At 58.0% G+C, this 7,464-nt stretch overlaps 1 protein-coding gene across 1 annotated transcript in view; it reads right to left on the bottom strand.

Annotated features, from left to right (window-relative positions):
* ENTPD7 (ectonucleoside triphosphate diphosphohydrolase 7) overlaps window positions 1-1,427 on the bottom strand; it is a 59,726-nt gene extending 58,299 nt beyond the window's left edge. The window contains exon 1 of the mRNA XM_029060999.2: window positions 1,315-1,427. The gene's annotated coding sequence lies outside the window, so the exon portion shown is untranslated. The remainder of the gene's footprint in view (window positions 1-1,314) is intronic.
* Between the last annotated feature and the right edge of the window lie 6,037 nt (window positions 1,428-7,464).

Below are 7,464 nucleotides of genomic sequence, written 5' to 3' on the forward strand. Positions count from 1 at the left end.
GGAACGGCGCTCGGCACAGGGTGGGCGCTTAACAAATACCGACATTATCGTTATCGTTATGGTCGTTATTGGCTCCGGCGCTCAGCACAGTGCTCGGCACAGGGTAAGCGCTTAGCAGATATCGACATCGTTATCATTACTGTCGTTACCGGCTCCAGCGCTCGGCGCAGTGCTCGGCGCGGAGTAAGCGCTTAACGAATACCATCGTGATCACGATTCCCTCGGACGGGCCGCAGCGCTCGGCACAGTGCTCGGCCCGGAGTCAGCGCTTAACAAATGCCATCGTGATTATTATTACGATTCCCTTGGGTGGACCGCAGGGCTTAGCACAGTGCTCGGCGCGGGGTAACCCAATCCCCACGTTATTCTTAGGACTCCCTTGGACGGGCCGCAGCGCTCAGCACAGTGTCCTGCCCGGAGTAGGCGCTTAATAAATACCAGCATGATTATTATTCTTAGGACTCCCTTGGACGGGCCGCAGCGCTCAGCACAGTGTCCTGCCCAGAATAAGCGCTTAATAAATACCAGCATGATTATTCTTAGGACTCCCTTGGACGGGCCGCAGCGCTCAGCACAGTGTCCTGCCCAGAATAAGCGCTTAATAAATACCAGCATGACTATTCTTACGACTCCCTTGGACGGGCCGCAGCGCTCAGCACAGTGCTCGGCGCAGAGTAAGCGCTTAATAAATACCAGCATGATTATTATTCTTAGGACTCCCTTGGACGGGCCGCAGCGCTCAGCACAGTGTCCTGCCCAGAATAAGCGCTTAATAAATACCAGCATGATTATTATTAGGACTCCCTTGGACGGGCCGCAGCGCTCAGCACAGTGTCCTGCCCAAAATAAGCGCTTAATAAATACCAGCATGATTATTATTAGGATTCCCTTGGACGGGCCGCAGCGCTCAGCACAGTGCTCGGCGCAGAGTAAGCGCTTAATAAATACCATCATGATTATTATTCTTAGGATTCCCTTGGACGGGCCGCAGCGCTCAGCACAGTGTCCTGCCCAGAGTAAGCGCTTAACAAATACCAGCATGATTATTCTTAGGACTCCCTTGGACGGGCCGCAGCGCTCAGCACAGTGTCCTGCCCAAAATAAGCGCTTAATAAATACCAGCATGGTTATTCTTAGGACTCCCTTGGACGGGCCGCAGCGCTCAGCACAGTGTCCTGCCCAGAGTAAGCGCTTAACAAATACCAGCATGATTATTATTATTCTTAGGACTCCCTTGGACGGGCCGCAGCGCTCAGCACAGGGCTCGGCGCGGAGTAAGCGCCCACCCAATCCCCACGTTATCCTTAGGGTTACCTCGGAGGGGCCGCAGCGCTCAGCACAGGGTGCGGCGCGGAGTATTTCGAGAGCCGAAGGCCGCGCAGAGCGCTGGGCGCCAGGGGAGCGGCGGCCGAAGCGGAGGCAAGGCGACAGCCCGGTGCGGCGCCACGTCCCCAAGGAGACGGGGCCGGGCCAATGGGCGGCCGGAGCGCCAACGACACGGGCCAATGGCGGGGCTCCGGACTCCGGCACGGCCAATCGGCCGCCCGCGGGTTGACGTCGGCGGGGGCGGGGCCCGAGGACCCGAGCGGCCAATGAGGAAGGGAGGGGGCGGGGCCGGCAGACCGGAGCGGCCAATGAGGAAAGGAGGGGGCGGGGCCGGAAGACCGGAGCGGCCAATGAAGAAAGGAGGGGGCGGGGCCTGCAGGCCAGAGCGGGCAATTAAAAAGGAAGAGGGGCGGGGCCCGCAGACCGGAGTGGCCAATAAAGGGGGGCCCCCCCCGCAGACCGGAGCGGCCAATTAAAAGGGAGAGGGGCGGGGCCCGCAGGCCGAAGCGGCCAATTAAAAGGGAGAGGGGCGGGGGCCTGAAGACCTGAGGGACCAATAAAAAGGGAGGGGCGGGGCCCGCAGGCCGGAGCGGCCAATTAAAAGGGAGAGGGGCGGGGCCTGAAGACCGGAGGGACCAATAAAAAGGGAGGGGCGGGGCCCGCGGGCCAGAGCAGCCAATTAAAAGGGCAGAGGGGCGGGGCCTGTAGGCCACATCAGCCAGCGAAAAGGGCGAAGGGCGGGGCCGACAGGCCTGAGCAGCCAATGAAAAGGGAAAGGGGCGGGGCCTGCCAGCCGGAGTGACCAATAAAAAGGGAGGGGCGTGGCCCGAAGGCCGGAGCAGCCCATTACAACGGGAGGGGGCGGGGCCTGCAGGTGAGAGCGGCCCGCCAAGGAAGGGAGAGGGAGGGAGGACCGAACTGGGGTCATCGTCGTCGTGGTCGTCATCATCGTCATCGTCATCATCATCATCCTGATCCTGCTATTTGTTGGGCGCTTACTATGTGCCAGCCGCGTGGCTGAGTGGAAAGGGCCCGGGCTTGGGAGTCAGAGGTCATGAGTTCGAATCCCGCCTCCGCCGCTCGCTAGCTGGGTGACTTTGGGCAAATCACTACACTTCTCTGGGGCTCAGTGACCTCATCTGGAAAATGGGGATGAAGGCTGCGAGCCCCACGGGGAACCACCTGTTCACCTTGTGTCTCCCCCAGCGCTTAGAACGGTGCTTGGCACATAATAATGATGGCGTTTGTTAAGCGCTGACTATGTGCGAGGCGCTGGGGGGGGGTACTAGGTCATCAGGTGGTCCCCCGTGGGGCTCACAGTCTTCATACCGACATTATATTATTATTATTATTCATCCCCATTTGACAGATGAGGTCACTGAGGCCCAGAGAAGTGCGACAACCTGATCACCTTGTGTCTCCCCCAAGCGTTTAGAACGGTGCCTGGCACATAATAATAACAAAGAACAAATAAACAAATAAATGTTTGACCTCCGTTAAGCGCTGACTACGCGCCAAGCACCGCTCTAAGCGCTGGGGGGATACAAGGCGATCAGGCGGTCCCACGTGGGGCTCACCGTCCTCAGCCCCATTTCATAATAATGATACTAATGTCGGCATCTGTCAAGCGCTCACTATGTGCCGAGCACCGTTCTGAGCGCCGGGGTAGACGCAGGGGAATCGGGTCGTCCCACGTGGGGGCTCGCGCTCTTCATCCCCATTTTCCAGATGAGGGAACCGAGGCCCAGAGAAGTGAAGTGACTCGCCCCCAGTCCCACAGCCGACAAGGGGCAGAGCCGGGATTCGAACTCATGAGCCCTGACTCCAAAGCCCGGGCTCTTCCCACCGAGCCACGCCGCAGATGAGGTCACTGAGGCCCAGGAGAAGCGGGACAACCTGATCACCTTATGTCTCCCCCAGCGCCTAGAACGGTGCTTGCCCCATAATGATAATAATAATAATGAATAAACTAATAACAGATGATTGGCGTTCGTTAAGCGCTGACTACGCGCCAAGCACCGCTCTCAGCGCCGGGGGGATACGAGGCGATCGGGGGGTCCCACGGGGGGGCTCACGGTCTTCCTCCCCCTTTGACAGAGGAGGTCACTGAGGCCCAGAGAAGCGAAGCGACTCGCCCGGAGTCACGCAGCCGACAGGTGGCGGAGCCGGGATCGGAACCCACGACCTCTGAGTCCCGACCCCGGGCTCTTTCCACCGAGCCACGCTTTCTCTCTCCTGAGCGCTTGACACATACCATCGTCGTCGTTATTTTTATTACTAAGCGCCGAGGTGGATACGAGGAAGTCGGGTTGGCCACGGCCCCCGCCCCCGGTGGGGCTCGCGGCCTCAATCCCCCTGCGACAGATGAGGAGACCGAGGGCCGGGGAAGGGAAATGACTTGCCCGAGGTCACACAGCAGACGAGTGGCAGAGGGGGGTTTAGAACCCACGACCTTCTGACTCCCAGGCCCGGACTCTAGCTACTAGGCCACGCTGCCCATCGGCCGCCTCTATCCGTTGCCGAATTGTCCATTCCGAGCGCTCAGTCCAGTGCTCTGCACGTAATAGTAAATGATAATAATGTTGGTATCCGTTGGGCGCTTACTACGTGCCCGAGCACCGTTCTAAGCGCCGGGGTAGACACGGGGGAATCGGGTCGTCCCTCGTGGGGCTCACGGTCTTCATCCCCATTTTACAGGCGAGGGAGCCGAGGCGCGGAGAAGTGAAGTGACCGGCCCACGGTCGCACAGCCGTGTGTAGTGAGCGCTCGATCAATACGATTGAAGGAATGAATGCACGCTTCCCCACCGAAGCCCTACCGAAGGCTCACCGCCCCTGGGAGGCCTTCCCAGACTAAGCCCCCCTTTTTAATAACAGTAATGATAATAAGGTTGGTATCTGTTGAGCGCTTACTAGGTGCCCGAGCACTGTTCTAAGCGCTGGGGGAGATACGGGGGTCATCGGGTCGTCCCACAGGGGGCTCCCGGGCTTCGTCCCCATTTTCCAGATGAGGCCGCTGAGGGCCGGAGAAGTGAAGCGACTCGCCCGCGGTCCCGCAGCTGACAGGTGGCGGGGTCGGAATTCGAACCCGTGACCTCTGGCTCCCAAGCCCGGACTCTTTCCACCGAGCCACGCTGCTTCTCAGCTCCCCCTCCCCATCGGCCCGACTCGCTCCCTCTGCCCTGTCCCTCTCCCTGCTCCACAGCGCCTGTGTAAATATGTACATATCTATAATTCTATCGATTTACATCATTTCCTGCTGACCTGTTTCGAGGTCCGTCTCTCCCCTTCTAGACCGTGAGCCCCGCGTGGGCGGGGATCGTCGCTCTTGGGGAAGCAGCGCGGCTCAGTGGGGCAGAGCCCGGGCTTGGGGGTCGGAGGTCGTGGGTTCGAATCGCGGCTCCGCCACTTGGCGGCTGGGTGACCGCGGGCCAGTCGCTTCACTTCTCGGCGCCTCAGTTACCTCATCTGGAAAGTGGGGATGAAGACCGGGAGCCCCACCTGATAACCTTGTATCTGCCTCAGCACTTAATAATAATGTGGGTGTTTGTTAAGCGCTCGCTGTGTGCGGAGCACCGTGCTAAGCGCTGGGGGAGATACAGGGGAGTCGGGTGGTCCCGCCCGAGGCTCACGGTCATCATCCCCATCTTACAGAGGAGAAAACTGAGGCCCACGGAAGGAAGCACTAAGCGCTCGGAATGGACAGATCGGCAACAGATGGAGACGGTCCCTGCCCTCTGACGGGCTTCCGTCCGTATCTGTCATTTTATTGATTTGCACTGATGTCTGCGTCCCCCCCCGCCCCCCCCGGACTGTGAGCTCAGTGTGGGCAGGGATTGTCACTCTTGGATACAGTGCTGTACTTTCCCCAGCGGTTAGTACAGTCCTCTGCACGGTGTAATAAACGCGATTGAATGAATGAATTTCTTGGGGCCTCAGTTCCCTCATCTGTAAAACGGGGATTGAGAGCGGGGGCCCCCCACGGGACAGGGACCGGGTCCGACCCCGTTTGCTCGGATCCACCCCCGGCGCTTAGTACAGTGCCTGGCGTTGAGTAAATGCCTAACAGATACCATGATGACGACGACGACGACGACGACGACATATAATACGACGGAACGAATGAATGATCGTTACTCTACGTGACGCTACGTGATCTTCCCGGCCCCCGGATCGTCCTGTTTGTTCCCAGGAAATGGCACGAGGACTTCGTGCGGACACGTCTCCCGCTTGAGCTCCCCAACTGTGAGCTCGCTGCGGGCGGGGATTGTCTCTTTTCATGACTGTATTCCACCTTCCCAAGCGATTAGTCCGGTGCTCCGCGTTCATTCGTTCAATCGATCGTATTTATTGAGCGCTCACTGTGCGCAGAGCACCGGACTAAGTGCTTGGAAAGTCCGATTCAGCAACCAAAAGAGACAATCCCTGCCTACAGCGGGCTCACGGTCCAGAAGGAGGGAGGCAGGCAGCGAAACAAGTAAACAGGCCTCGGTAGCGTCAATTAAAATAATTCGAATTATAGATAGATAGATAGATAGATAGATACACACATCAAAACAAGGAAGCAGGCATCAGTGTAAATAAATAGAATTATAGATACGTACCGGGTATGCAGAGGTAGACGTAGAGCAGAGGGAGGGAGTCGGGGCGATGGGGAGGGAGAGCAGAGGGAAAGGGGGGGCTCAGTCCGGGGAGGCCTCCTGGAGGAGGTGAGCTCCCTTCACCCTAAGGGTGCAAAGAGCATGGACCTTAGTAATAATAATAATAATAACAATGTCGATATTTGTTAAGCGCTCGCTATGTGCGGAGCGCCGTTCTAAGCGCCGGGGGAGATCCAGGGTCATCGGGTTGTCCCCCGGGAGGCTCCCGGTCTTCATCCCCATTTTCCAGATGAGGGAACTGAGGAGCGGAGAGGTGAAGTGACTCGCCCACGGTCACACGGCTGCCGAGTGGCAGAGCGGGGATTCGAACCCATGACCTCGGACTCCCAAGCCCCGGCTCTTTAATAACAATCATGTTGGTATTCGTTAAGCGCTCGCTATGTGCCGAGCGCCGTTCTAAGCGCCGGGGTAGACACGGGGGAATCGGGTCGTCCCACGTGGGGCTCCCGGTCTTCATCCCCCATTTTCCAGACGAGGTCACCGAGGCCCCCGAGAAGTGAAGTGACTCGCCCACGGTCACCCAGCTGACCGGTGGCAGAGCCGGGGTTCGAACCCATGACCTCTGACTCCAGAGCCCGTGCTTTTCCCACTGAGCCACGCTGCTTCTCTACAGGACCTCACCGACCTCGTCCGGAGAATGGGGATGAAGACCGGGAGCCCCACGCGGGACGACCCGATTCCCCCGTGTCTCCCCCGGCGCTTAGAACGGTGCCCCGCCCACAGTGAGCGCTTAACAAAGACCGACATCATTATTACCTGGCACGGATGTTTCTTGATGGGGAAAAATAAACTGAAAAGGTCTTCCTTTTCTCCCAGGTCATGCTCTTTGCGCTAGGCCACCCTCAGTGAGGGGAGAGTAGGGTTGAGGAACAAATTACCTTTGTGAGTTTAGACAAAAGAAGCCCTGTTCGGCCTTCTTCGGTTACATCCGATACAATCTGGAGATTTTACATTTGCTAATTGTTCAGAAGCGTGGAGGAAACAGGGTCCTGGAACGCAGCGCTACACCGACCCGCACTGAGCCCCGCTTTTCCTCATCTCCCGCCCCCGTCTGCGTCACCTTGACTTGCTCCCCTTTGCTCTTCCCCCCCTTTCCGGCTCCGTAGCGCTAACGTGTAGATCTCTGATTTTATTTATATTAATGTCTCTTTACTCGTACTGCCGTCTGCCTTCCCCCCTCTAGTCTCTGAGCTCGTTACGGACGGGGATCGTCACTCTTTATTGCTCTATCGTAGTAATGATAAAAATAACGTCGGTATTTGACTTCTCCGGGCCTCAGTTCCCTCATCTGTAAAATGGGGATTAACTGTGAACCTCACGTGGGACAACCCGATGACCCTGGATCTCCCCCAGCGCTTAGAACAGTGCTCGGCACAGAGTGAGCACTTAACAAATACCGACATTATTACAGGGCAGTCGGGTTGTCCCACGTGAGGCTCACACGGTCTTAATCCCCCTTTTCCAGATCAGGTAACTGA

Source organism: Ornithorhynchus anatinus, chromosome 3, assembly GCF_004115215.2.
Source record: "Ornithorhynchus anatinus isolate Pmale09 chromosome 3, mOrnAna1.pri.v4, whole genome shotgun sequence".
NCBI classification, from domain to species: domain Eukaryota; kingdom Metazoa; phylum Chordata; class Mammalia; order Monotremata; family Ornithorhynchidae; genus Ornithorhynchus; species Ornithorhynchus anatinus.